The 14,038-nt window shown below is 40.9% G+C and overlaps 1 long non-coding RNA gene across 1 annotated transcript; it reads left to right on the top strand.

The window, feature by feature from the left end:
• Positions 1–970: 970 nt before the first annotated feature.
• LOC105190545 (uncharacterized) lies at positions 971–1,946 on the top strand. The gene is made up of 2 exons (XR_003113628.1): positions 971–1,590; positions 1,864–1,946. It is a non-coding gene; the product is annotated as an uncharacterized LOC105190545 (long non-coding RNA).
• Positions 1,947–14,038: the final 12,092 nt, after the last annotated feature.

Below are 14,038 nucleotides of genomic sequence, written 5' to 3'. Positions count from 1 at the left end.
TAGAAACATGAAGTTTAGAAGTTTAGAACAATTACTATTCTTTTCTCAGAACTTTTAAGAAAGGCATATGATCAAATGTATCGAATTTGTGTCAAAATGTTGAAGCCTTTTTTCCGCGTTGTTGATAGGTTATCGCGTCATGCCTTATTTCATTGCACATGCACCGTCGTGCATTTTGACAGTTCGTGGTTAAACTTCATGAGATTTTGCAGCTTTTTGAGTACTGAACTGATTGACTTTAAAATTTATTTATTCGAACCGCAATTATTTTTTTTATTATGCAAATATTGTGTTCTTTTTAATATAGTATAAAAGGTAAACAACGCGCGCGTCTGTTCTAGTACATTTGAATTTCACATTTTATATGTCTTGATGAATAATAGTAACAATAGTAATAATAGTAATAATAATAATAGTAACAAAATGATTTTTATATATCTAGAAATTAGAGAGACATAAACTTATAAAATATTTCTGAACATTGTAATCGCTTTTGTCAAAATTGTAACTCATCAAATTTTATCTACTTTTGATCAAGAACGAATAGTTTAACTTTTATATATAACGTGAAAGTTCTTTTTTTCTGCTGTTGAATCATTCTATTTTAAAATAATATAATCCTTTGACTCATAGTCCAAATATAAATTTTAAAAATATAAGCTTTTTAATTTATTATGGATTCATAAAATTTGGAAATAAAGGAATTTATTAATCATCGAGTTATACTACTTAAAGAAGAATAGATTTTGACTGTATCTGACGAACTGTATTTGAATCGTATTTCGGCAGAGATAATGATTATAGTATTTTTATTATAATTTTTCCCTTACAATTATTAAAATCTATATTATTATAAACTGTATAATTTGATCGTAAAGCAGAGAGAAGTGGAAGAAAAGTTATAAGAGCTAGTTTTAGCTGATATACATATGTGAAGCGTTGCTACTTGCATAAGACGCGCATATAAACTACATAATCAATATTCACGAATCTTCTTGATGGGTAACAGGTTTAATTTTCACGATTATTTGGTTTTGTTCTGAACTATATCAATGAGTGAGATGAGTTATAGCATATATTCAAGTGGACTTAGGTTAATCGACTCGATGTCATAAGGCTCTACGAGCCCAATCACAAACCTAATCTGTACATGTTTGGCCTAAGAATCTGGGTTTAATCGAGTTCGGGTTGATTAATTCAGATCTATTCGAATATGCTATTAGATAAAGACGGACAATTAATCTCTTATGTCCTTATCTTACTACAAGGAGACAATTGCAGCAACAGACATGAGGCGAGCTAGCATGATTTATCGCTAAGTGAGTATTCTTATTTTGCCTCTAATTTCTTTTCTTTCAGTGTGAACTACTGATTCATATGCACCAGTATAGAATATATAGGGGGCATTCCATATGAAGTGATACACTCAAATTTTCAAAGTTGTACGATTATGCTGAAATTTGCACAAATTATAGTCCTATCACAACTAAGATTTTTGGCCAAATTGTTTGACTCACGACCAACAGGTTGTTTAGTAACAGAGGCTTGAAGTTTTAGCATTTGGGCCGTTGTGTCCAACTTCAAACGCCGGTAAGTTCCAGTAGACTATTCCGATTTTCAAAAACAAGGAGTGATTTCTAAAGGTATTTTTGCGCCCTTTAATCCTATGAAATCAGTTTTGTTTTTAAGTCAAAATTTATTTAAAATTTTTGAAGGATAAGAAAGAAATTGTTTTTTCTCAAATTCAGACATCTTTGATTTTCTTCGAAAATATCTTTAAAAAAAGTAGAATTCTTGCCCTTTAAAATGATTCCAAGATTAAAATGGGCAGACTTTTAGTTTTCAAGATACAGCTTATTTTAGGACCGAGCGCGTCACGCACGGTGCAGCTCGGCCGCTGTTGCAAGTGCCACGGATGATCCGATCAGTTCTATTGCTTGTGGCCAGATGTGATGTGATCTGCGTCATATATCATATACATGTATTGTGTTGTCATGTTTATGCTATTACTTATTTAATGAAAATATATCAAAATGAAAAGCAAAACCAAAATCCGAGGAAACATCGAAATAAAAGCCAAACCCAATCTAAGTCGAAACTCAAAATACGGGATAAAGTCAAAAGTCAATGCCAAAATTAAAAGAAACTAATCAAAGGCTTTCGAAATTTATTTTATTTTATTTTTTTAAATAATTATTATAAATAAATAAATATTTAATAAATAAATACATTAAAACAATTTCATTTTGCATAATGTTTCGTGCGGCGGCAAGTACCATTTAGTAGATCGATGCATGAAGGCAACCGGCTACAGGGTAACGGCTCTCTCCCTAGCGAGCGCGCGGATTCCATTGACATGATGTCCCGTGCATGCAGTTGGGCGTTGTTCGTTGCCGCGACAAGGCGTAATCGAATGTCCCCACCGCACCAACGATTTCTTGCAGTAAGATTTACTTGGTTGGAAATATAAAAGCCATTACACATGTTTTCTAATAGTGAATTCGGTCGCTTGTACTAGTGCACACTGAGTGTTAGTACAAGTGCTAGTACTAATGCTAAGGCCTGTCTATAGTCCGTTCTTATATTTAAAAATCATCTTAAATACATCTTCAAATACTTTTTAGTCACTAAAATTATCCGTACAATATACGTATGGGTCGTTTTATTAGTTAAAAAGTTCAGTTTGCACTAGTGCAAGCGACCAAATTTACTACAAGACATAACGGTAAAGTTTCAAAAAATCGTATTCTTCTGTAGTCGGTAATCTTACTATCTGAGCTACGCAACTAGCGCGACTATTCAATAAAGCGCCACTCTGGGTCATAATAATAAAAAGAAGAAGAAAAGCTATGCGATTGATTGAGAAACTTACTGTTACATCTTAAAGAAAATGTGGGTGCATGTGTATGTGTGTGCGTATGTGTGTTCATATATGCGTGATGTGATGACCTTAACGCGCTGAATTACTTCTTCGTCTTCGCATGGCCGACTGTGACATTTCCTTTACTTTATCTACGTGATTTGTTGTACGCTTATCCTATCCTATCCGATATGACTCTGAGCTTTGCTAAGCTGTCATTTTTGGAGAACCACAGACCCGAACCACTGTTCTATATATTCTGCAAAATTGAAGGCAGCGCTAGATACATCTGCTGGGTTGAGGCTAATGATTTCAGATTCATTGGTTTCTCTATGTGTTCCTATTGTTCGTTTCTAGTAGCGGCTTTGAGATCGATTTCGATAGCCTTCCCTCATATACCGTTTTCTCCTTGGTTATCGAGTAGCTTTGTGATGCTCCTATCTTGCTCTCTGAATTCCGCTCAGGCAATCTCTAACTCCTGCAAAGACTTGGTTTCCGGAACAGCTGTGGTCACCTTCGTTCGGCGTCTAGCGCTATTTTCTGAGTGTCGTTTGACCTTGGTTTGCAGCTCTATAGAGTTCTTGTCTTGTTCTTAGAGTTCTGCTCACGTTATTTTCAAGTCCGACAAAAGCTTGACCTCTGGAACGACGAAGATCGTTTTCAGACGGCGCCTATCGCCAATTTTCAAGCATCATTTGGCCTTAAAGTGACCTTGGCTTGCGGACAGCTTCGTGGACAGCTTCCCATCTTATTCCTCAAACTCTGCTAGAGTGATTTTCAAGTTCGGCTAGGACTTAACTACCCAGTCAGAACCAAAACGTTGATTCTACGTTGATTTGACATTGAAATGGTCGATGAAATGTTGAATCAACATTAATTCAACCTTCATCGATGTCGGATTAACGTTGTGGTTCTGATTGGGTACTGACACGACCTTAGACGCCTTTATTCTATATCTGACTTATCAAGTGTTCTTGCAGTATTTTGGTTTAGATCTGTAAGTTAGTATGACTATTAGTAATGACTTTTTTGCGCTATCTTGGATCTTCAACAGCGTTGATTTAGTGGAACGTCTTTCCGTCAGTATGTTCGTGTTGTAAATAAATATTGCATCGTGTTAGGTTAAAATGTAACGATTAGATTAAACTAAAATTATCCGACAGGTTGATCTCTAGTGTCAGTCATGTAATATTTTGCAAAAATCGCAATAGTTATTAAGTTATTAATAATTGAAAATAACCACATCTTGGCCCAAACGAGAGAGGGTGCTTCAAATACGATCCCACTTGGCCGAGTTAAAAGCGTTGCGTATGTCCAACGTAATGATGGCGTAATAATTTTTGGATCTACTTTTCCACCGTCTTTCCGAGATTGCCTCTTACAATTCCGATGACTCGGCTCATTGCATCGATGGTAGAGAGATGCTTCCTAAAGCCGTATTGGTTCTGCGATAGACCAATGTTCGCATTCATATGTTCCTCAATCTTATTATGGATAATGCGCTCCAGAATCTTATCCGTACCATCCAGCATGCAGATCGGTCGGTATGAAATGGGGTCATTCACGGAGCTCATTTCTTTATGCAGCAGCACCAGTTTTTGTCTCTTTTAGCACTTGGGGAACACGCCCTCCCGGAGACATGCATCATATACGAGGGCAATCTGAAAAGTTCTCGGCCTGACACATAGATGGCATTAGAAACTGTCAAACTATTAGGAGTACAAATAAGTTTCCGCCGTTTTCTATCAAAAATTAGGAATTTATTGTGAAAGAACGATACATTACGTTTTATTCAAAGTATTGTCCATCACTAGCCACTACTTTTTCCCATCTTTCTGGCAGCATTCGGATACCACGTCGGAAAAACTCTTCATCTTTCGAGGCTATCCACGAATCGACCCAATTTTTAGTATCTTCATATGATGTAAAGCGCTGTTTAGACAGGCCATGTGCCATCGACCGGAACAAGTGATAATCGGAAGGGGCAATGTCTGGTGAATACAGCGGTTGGGGTAGGACTTCCCAATTAAGTGTTTCCAAGTAGGTTTTGACCGATTTTGCAACATGTGGCCGAGCGTTGTCATGTAGGAGAATAATTTTGTCGTGTCTGGAGTAGTAATGGACGCGTTTTTCCTCGAGTGCTCGGCTCAATCTCATTAATTGTGTTCGGTAGAGAGCTCCAGTAATGGTTCCGCTCGGTTTGAGCAACTCATAATACACGACACCAAGCTGATCCCACCAAATACACAGCATGAGTTTTTTCCATGAATATGCGGTTTGGCTGTCGATGTTGAAGCATGGCCAGGTGGTCCCCATGATTTTCTCTTCTTTGGGTTATCGTAGTGGATCCATTTTTCATCACTAGTGACTGTACGATGCAAAAAACCCTTTCTTTTGTGCCTGGCAAGCAGCATTTCACACATGCAAAATCGGCGTTCAACGTCTCTCGGCTTCAGTTCATATGGAACCCAATTTCCTTGTTTTTGAATCATTCCCAACGATTTTAAACGATATGAAATTGCTTGTTGAGTCACTTCTAATGTAAGTGCAAGTTCTTCCTCCTATAATGCTTCCAATTCCGTGTCTTCGTACACTTTCAGCCTTCCACTACGTTCTTTGTCTTCCACGTCAAACTCACCGTTTTTAAACTTTTGAAACTACATTCACGACAACTTCTCTCACTTAAAGCAGTCTCACCATATGCTTCTACAAGCAATCGATGTGCCTCAGCTGTAGATTTCTTCAAATTAAAGAAGTAAATCAAAAGTTCCCGCAAATGACGTTTATTTGGCACAAAACTTGACATTTTCGCACGAAAAAAATTATATGATGCTGATACGGAGTCACTAATACTTTAAGGTTATGTTGTTACCAGATGTCCAAACTTACGATATTACATTTTACATCTGATGTTCGGGGTCATAGCGTGCACGGAAGTTTTCTAGAAGAATTCAAATATTCTGCTAGCGTTGACATCACGAAGCTTGCGCGTGATCTATGCGTGCTCGGTTAACGGGGATCTCGTCGCCGAACGTTGGGCCACGGGATCCCTGGCGAGGAACGCTCGAAACAATGTTTATTGCCGCGTATTTGCCGTGTATGTCGGGCAGACCCCGAGCATACGATCACGGCGTGTTACGGCCAACGAATTTTAGCCAATCCTTATCTGCCAGCTCGAGCTGAAAAAAGGATATAATTGAGACCGAGATTTCATCGCTCTCTCTGCTTATTTGTTTTTTCTACCGAGCGGTCTTTTACTTTCGATTTCATAGAGCGAGCGCGATCTTCACTAAGTTTTCTGTTCGCACGATCGGTGCTATTACTTCGTCGTTGCACTCGGTTGCGATTTCGGGAAGTTGCTCTGTTCTTCGCGCCTGGGTTGCACGCCACTCTCCGACGCTCGATCGCGTACCCACTGGTACATCGAGCACTCGCCGCGTTTAACGTGCATTCCTTTGCGTGGCTTGCATTGCCCGATTTGCAATTGTCTCCATCTTTCGTGCGCCGTCAGCGAACGTCGCGTCCGCGAGCGCTGCTTGATCGCTCGATTGTTCGCCGCCGTGTACGGCTATTTCTTTGTACAATAGAATAAACTTATTTTGTGTGTCGTCATACTCGCTCGGCTTTTTACACTCCTATTCCTATAGCGATTCAGATCGCGTACTGGCGCCCTTCGCGCACAGCGCTGTGCGATACCGCGCAATCGCCGTCGGCTGAACCCGAGGGGAACATCTGACAATTTCAACATAACCTTCTGGTAGGGCCATCTTTTGTCAAACGGCGGAAACTTATTTGTACTCCTAATATAATTGTATTGGAAAGTGGCATCCCTAATATAAACCCATGTAAAATTTTATTTCGATCTGTCAAGTCATTCGAGTAGTAGCACCAGTTTAATATTGATGTGTCATTGTCTTTTTTAAAATGGAAAAAATTGAATACCGTGCAGTGATTAAATTCTTTGTTTTGGATGGTTTAACACCAACAGAAATTCATTCGAAATTGTTAAAAGGATACATCAGCTTCACTTTCCACTATGAAAAAACGAGCTCTTTTTAAATCTGGTCGTACAAGCTTCGAAGATGATCCACGCGAAGGTTGTCCAAAAACTGCTACATCATAAAACATTCAACAAGTCCATGATATGGTTAGATGATCGGCGAGTGAAAATGCGTGAAATAGCTGAGGCCATAGGCATCTCAAAAGAACGAATTGGAAATATTTTGCATGAAGAATTACATATGAAAAAGCTTTGTGCAAGATGGGTGCCGTATTTGCTAACAATTTGCTAACCAAAAACGCATTCGAATGCGCATTTCTCAAGCGTGTTTGGATCTTTTTAAGCAAAATAAAATGGATTTCAAACGTCGTTTCATAACTGTTGATGAAACTTGGATCCACCACTATACACCAGAGCGAAAAGAACAGTCGAAACATTGGATTGAAGCCGGTGGACGTGCACCAAAGAAGGCAAAGACGGTTCTACCAGCAGGAAAGGTTATGGCAACAGTTTTTTGGGATTACAAAGGTGTTTTGTGGATCGATTATCTTCAGAAAGATAAAACGATTAACTCTGAATATTATTGTAACCTTTTGGATCCATTGGATGTAAAAATTCGTGAGAAAAGACCTGCTTTAAAGAAGAAAAGAATCGTTTTCCATCAAGACAATGCACGTGTTCACACAAGTATTTTGACAATGGCAAAATTCAATGAATTAAAGTACGAATTGCTTGAACATCCGGCGTATTCACCAGATTTGACTCCCTCTGATTATTATCTGTTTCCAAACCTGAAAAAATTCCTGGCTGGAAAGCGTTTTACATCAAATGACGAAGCTATTGCAGCCGTGGATGGATATTTTGCAGACCTTCCGGAATCACACTTTAATAATGGTATTGAATTATTGGAAAAATGTTGGAATAAATGTATTGAAGTTTCAAGAGATTATATTGAAAAATAAAACATATTTCACGGCAAAAAAGATTTTCTTTCATTGTTAGGTCGAGAACTTTTCAAACTGCCTATGTAGGTCTGAGAAGATGTCTCGTCTTAATCGCCAGTTATAGGGCGACGTTAGGTATGCCGTCAAGGCCCGGGGCCTTACATGCGCCGAGCCTATCGCTTGCTCTCAGGAGCTCGTCAGTGGTCACCGGTGCTATCACCTCATTTTTAATCGATTGTGGATGTTGGTATACTCGTTCCAGGTATTCGGTTTCAGGATGTTCTACGCTGTGGACACCATTCGATTGAGACAGATTGGGTAGGTCGGTAAAGGAGTATGGGGGGCCTTCAATCTCGCATAACCGCTCTATACGGCCTTCCTCACGAGTCTCTGTTTACTTTTTCGCACAAGTTCGTCCAACACCTTCTTTTGCTGGTTTTGATGGCGGTTTTGAGTTTCTACTTTTGTGGCACTCGTCACGAAGATGTGCGAATTCCTCGTTCCACCGGGGAGACGCCGATAAATAGTCTTCCTCCTGGGCATGGATGCATTACATGCCTTAGCTACCTGTCCTATAACCCTTTCGACGTTGGTGACGGATGATATGTTTGGAATAACGTATTCATCCATGACGAAGTGGTAGCTTTCCGCACCCATGAATCTGCCCCTCCAGCCAGTCACCTCTCTTTTAGCTCTGGTTATGGGCAGCTGGACCGATGGCACGCCCCATAGGATAGGATAGCCTAATGGTTACTGTAGATATATTGCTCCGACACCCATCAATGTACCTCATTTCTTGCTACACTAACGCTCATAAAGGTTATGTTCACGATTGAGCCAGTATTTCCCATAAAGGTGAGCAACTCACCGGCGTCGATCAGTACGGCATCTAGCAGAGAAAAAGTCTTCAGGAGTGCTTGTCCCCTGTCATCAGTTCCCGCGCTGCTTCACTCGACAGCCCAGGCATTAAAATCATCCGCAATGGCCATCGGGCTATGTTCTCTTGCATTGCTGACTAATTTATTAAAAAAGCGCTCAAACTCCGCAATGTCTTCATTAGGACATGTAACAACTGTAAAAGTTGATTCCTGCCATTTTAACTCTGACAAAGCCTGATTCTTGGTTAAGCATTGCCTCCTTCATAGGAACGTTCCCGCAGCATCAGGCAGCAGCACTCCCAATTACGTCAGTCATGTGCGCTCGTCAGGGTTACGGTATTGTCCAGACAAGATGGCTAGATCGATATTAAGTTCGTGTTGATTGTATCATTAAGTTCTGTGCTTTCTCGCAGTGATTTAAATTTAGCTGAAGGACCTGCATCTTTCTTGTTTTACCGCTTGGATTGCCCTGATGAATAACGGGTATCTGCTGTTATCTGCAATGTGGTTCCTGGCTGCTTCCTCAGTTTCCAGGCACAGCATGCAGTCGGGATCTCCGGTACACTCACCAGCCTTATGGCCCTTGGATCCGCACCGAATGCAGCAGTTGAATATGTCCGAGATGCTCTTATCCACCCTGTAGCCTACAGTGCCAGTATCCATAACATCTAATGGGGCGCACTCTACCTCGAATACGGCATATCACCCACCTGATTCGTATCCTCCGGTATCAATCGCCAGTTTAGTGATCTCAGCTGGCAGACTAACTGCCGTTTGAGTTCCACCATATGATCGTTTTATAGGCTTGATCGAATTAAGCGTGAGGCCTGATAGTCCTGCGAATTGTCGTACCAGCGCGTCACGGACCTCGTCTAGGTTCTTGATTTCCACTTCTCGTGGACACATAACCTGATTTTCGCCGTATCTTCGAGAAATCTTCCGATGATGGACCACAACTGTGATGTGCGCTTCACGTTCATGCCGTCAAGCACAAGGAGAAAGTCCCCAGCTGTTCTGCGGATCTTTACCACGCTTGACTGAGCCCAGGGTTAGTCTTTACTTTCTTCAGCATGTTAATGTACGTGGTTTTATCCTTTCTTTATTATTATTAATGCATTAGGGAGAGCCCGCCTCCCGCATTGCCTCTTTCTTACCATGCACTTCTTGCCAAATCATGATTTCTGGGCGTGGCTGATAGTCTCTCTTACTGGTCCTTGCCGGTGTGTACTCTATGTTTACATTCCTTTTCTTCTTTACAGATCCGGCACTTTCAGAGGGCGGTAAGTCCTTCTTCCTTTTTGATATAATGGATTTATTTGCTTGGTTCCTAGAGGTTACTTTCTTCCGAAGTACTCACCAGGCATACCTGATTCGCCCACTTTGTCCTTTTTACTATCCTCCTTGTTCCTTAGCAAGGGCAATGTTTGAGCAGCCATAGTCCTGACTTCTTGTCGTTGCAGCTGATGGTCGTGCGATTCCTTTATCGATCATATTCAGGGCCGCCTCATCATAGGCGTTATTTATCAGACAGGATAGTCTCCTGATCTTGCCGTGGATATTATTTTTGCTTTCAACAAAAATAATTAGCTCCTAGATCCTTTTTCCTAACGATTTAAACGCCAACTGGTCCTCGTTACTTTTAGCTCCATAAACCATGGGGGCTAAGCGGTTCACCTTCATGGCTCTACGATCGTTAGATATCAGCGTGCCCGCTTTCATATACGCTGACATCGATTCTGAGGTTTCGCGCCCCTGTCCCGTCAGTTCCTTCCTTTTTATGTGATTATGGATTATGGGTATACAGTGGCGTGCAAAAGTTTCGAGCTATAGTGTCTTTTTAAGATACATGACAATATATTGATTTGCTCTAAAAATTAATTATATAAAATAATTAACATAACATTCTTACAAATGATAGTACAGTTACAAAATTTTGAAATTACATAGTTTCTATTTATTTAGTTATATAATATTTACATGTGTTCAAAAGTATTGAGTCGTATTCTTGTTGTGACTTTATGAGCCCGGTTTGTTTACGTTTCTTATGAAACTTTTCCGTAAATATTTGCTTTAACTAAGATTCAGTCTATTGTCTACCGCAATGCCGAAACATACAAGCCTTCAGTTACACGAAGCCGTGATTAATCTTTCTCAACAAGGAAAGGTTTCTCGCGAAATTGCTAATTACTTATTAATTGATAAAAGTACCGTAAATAGGATTATTGCTAAATATAAGTTGACGAACTCTCTAGCTGATAAACCACGAAATGGTAGACCTCGCAAAACTACAAATCGTGATAAAATGATTAAAAGAAAGTCGATAGCGGATGTTAAAAAAACTACCATGGATATTTCTCGAGAACTACGAGAAGAAAATTTTGCTGATGTTAGTCGAAGTACAATATCTCGACGTCTAAAGGAAGTAGGACTTTTAGGACGCGCTGGTGTAAAAAAACCATTAATTAGTGCAAAAAATAAGAAAGCTCGATTAGATTTTGCAAGGAAATTTGAACATTGGACTGAAGTTGATTGACGAAAAGTACTTTTCTCTGATGAGTCAAAGTTTCAGTTATTCGGAAGTGACGGTAGAAAGTATATACGACGTCCAACAGGCACAAGATATAACTCAAGATATCAAATTCCTACCGTAAAACATGGTGAAGGTAACGTGATGGTTTGGGAATTATTTTCTTATAATGGAGTTGGTCCATTGGTTGAGATCACGGGTACTATGGACGCTATAATGTATCGAGATATATTGACACAGCATATGCTGCCATATGCAACTCGAAACATGCCACATGATTGGATTTTCCAACAAGATAACGATCCCAAACATTCATTAAAACTAATAAAAGAATTTTTCATCATGAAAAAAATGCGAGTTCTTGACTGGCCCTCGCAATCGCCGGACTCGAATTCTATTGAGCATTTGTGGCAAGAACTCAAACTACATACAGGAAATAAGAAACATTCCAATAAAGCTGAATGTGGCAAGATTTGCAAACTTAATGGCAAAATTTACCTCAAGATCGCATTTCTAATTTAATAGCATCAATGCCTCGCCGTTGTGTTGCAGTGATTGCTTCTAAAGGCATGGCAACAAAGTATTAAGTTTAAAAATACGTTGACAACATTTTCTGTGTTTTATTTTTCAATAATATATTTTCCTTATACATAAGAAAATTTTTTGGCGCAATGCTTTTGCACTGTTTGTAATAAGATATTGTATAAAAATAAAATATTTAAAATTATTAAGAGTTTGTAAAGTTTATATAATTGCAGGATAAATAAATACATTTTATTTATATTGTGACGTGGCGATTTTGAGGTCGTTCGTCACAAGAGGCTGAGGGACTCCGAAAGGATCAGGGGAGCGTCGCGCTCGACCGCAGCCGCGAGGCGAGCTTCGTTATATGGATATATTGGCGTGGATGCATTTCGTGTTGGCGAGCGATCTCGTATCGAGGAGTGCGAGATTGTCTTTCTTTTCTTTTGTAGTACTTCTGCGTCCCGACAAAATGTGTGCCCCTATCGCCGCGGGTAACCTCCCACCAGCAGGAGAAAAGGACGAAGGAGATTGGGCTGGGGAGGAAGGATTGGAGGACGCGAAGAGCCGCCGGGGAAACCTAGAGGCCCCTCAGGTGATGTCGTTGTCCCGATCATAATTTTGGTTTTGCGAAAGATGGAGCCGTTAACATTGTACCGCTACCGATTTATTTATGTGTTGTCGACAACAAATAAAAACAAACAAGGAAACGGCACATGGTAATCAGGAGCCTTGATCACGCGGCGGATGCTCGGAGAGACAATAGGAACTCGAGAACGACACCCGGACCCCGCATGATTTCTAAATCTAGAGACGAGGACAAGGAAAGAAAAAAAAAGCAAACAACGAAGCCGGGAAGGAACAACGAAGGGGCACTCGGAAACGCAAGCACTTCTTGCGGGGACGTGAAGCGAGAGCAAGCGAGCTACCGAAAAAAAGAAAGAACGTGTACTTCCGCACTATCGTACCTTTAGTGTCGTGGGTGTACCGCGAGTATCCCGTACGGCGTGGCGCCCTGGCGAGTGCGTAGGGGATAGGGCCCAAGCGGATTTGTTGGAGAGAGAGAGAGAAATAGCGGAAACGAGCGGAAGCGTCGCGGCTGGATCACTGGCGGAGGAAGCGGGGAGGAGAGAGAGAGAGCGGAGCGAACGAGCGGAGGAGCGCGAAGACGACGGAGGAGGCTACCGAAGGCGTCCGGAACTGTACGGGTACCTTTTTGTGATCGCCCTTTTGGGTATTCGTGAACCGTTGCGGGCTGGACTGGTCGGCGGCTGTCGGATATTCGTATTTGGAAATTAGTGTAACGTTATTGTTTACCGAAGCCGTCCGGTGGTCTTTCCGCAAAGCACGGGGAGCGGAACCTCTCTCTCTCTCTCTCGTTAGCGGGTGTCGGCCGTTGCCGAAATAGCGGATGGTAGCTCGAGGTAACGAAGTTGTCACATTCGCCTCACCGCCGGAAGTCAGGCGAGCGGAATTTTGCCGTGGGGCGAGCGAAAGAGATTTCCGTTGGAAAAAATCACGATTTTTGGTCGATTCCTGTGTATATTACGTTGTAGAACGGGCAAAATAGATATATATTTTTTTATTTTAACTTTCCAAGTCTTTTGTCGTTTGCGGTATACTCTCCTTTTCCACTCGAAGTAAGACCCACTCTCGACTCCGGCTATAATTAAGAGAGCTGTCGGTCTCGTAAGCGCTCGAGTCGCCTTGCCGTCGCTACAGCTATCGTTCGTATTGGTGGTACGAGAATCGTGCCTGGCGTCCAACTTTTGTTTTTTTCTTGGGGTTGGTGAAATAGGGGAGGCGGCGGAAAGCGACCAAGTCGATCGCCACGAATTTTGCCCGCTGCCTGATCGATAGGAGCGGTCGCAATATACGAGGGTTGCCTTTTATATTTCGGGAATAGAGAACAAAAAAAGGAAATTAATCATCGTACATGAGTTTATTGTTTTTCAAAATATTCTCCATGAAGATCAATATACTTTTGCATGCGCTTGAACCAATTTTCGAAGCACTTTTTCCACTCCGATTGAGGTACCTCATTTTTTCAAAACATGCATTTTGAACGCATCAATCGCTTCTTCAGGCGTCGAAAAACGTTGACCTCGTAATTTATTTTTGATTTGCGGGAATAAAAAGAAGTCATTGGGTGCCAAATCAGAGCTGTACGGCGGATGACCCATCAATTCGACTTTTTCAGTTCTCAAAAAGTCTCTTGTTTGAGCCGATGTATGAGAGCTCGCATTGTCCTAATGGAGAATGATGCGCCTTCGGTTGGTTTCCCTTATTTTTCCGAAGACTTCTGAC

This window comes from Harpegnathos saltator, unplaced genomic scaffold (assembly GCF_003227715.2).
Source record: "Harpegnathos saltator strain DR-91 unplaced genomic scaffold, Hsal_v8.6 scaffold54, whole genome shotgun sequence".
Classification (NCBI taxonomy): Eukaryota; Metazoa; Arthropoda; class Insecta; order Hymenoptera; family Formicidae; genus Harpegnathos; species Harpegnathos saltator.
Note: the sequence above shows the minus strand (reverse complement) of the source record. Positions and strands in the feature narration are given on the sequence as shown.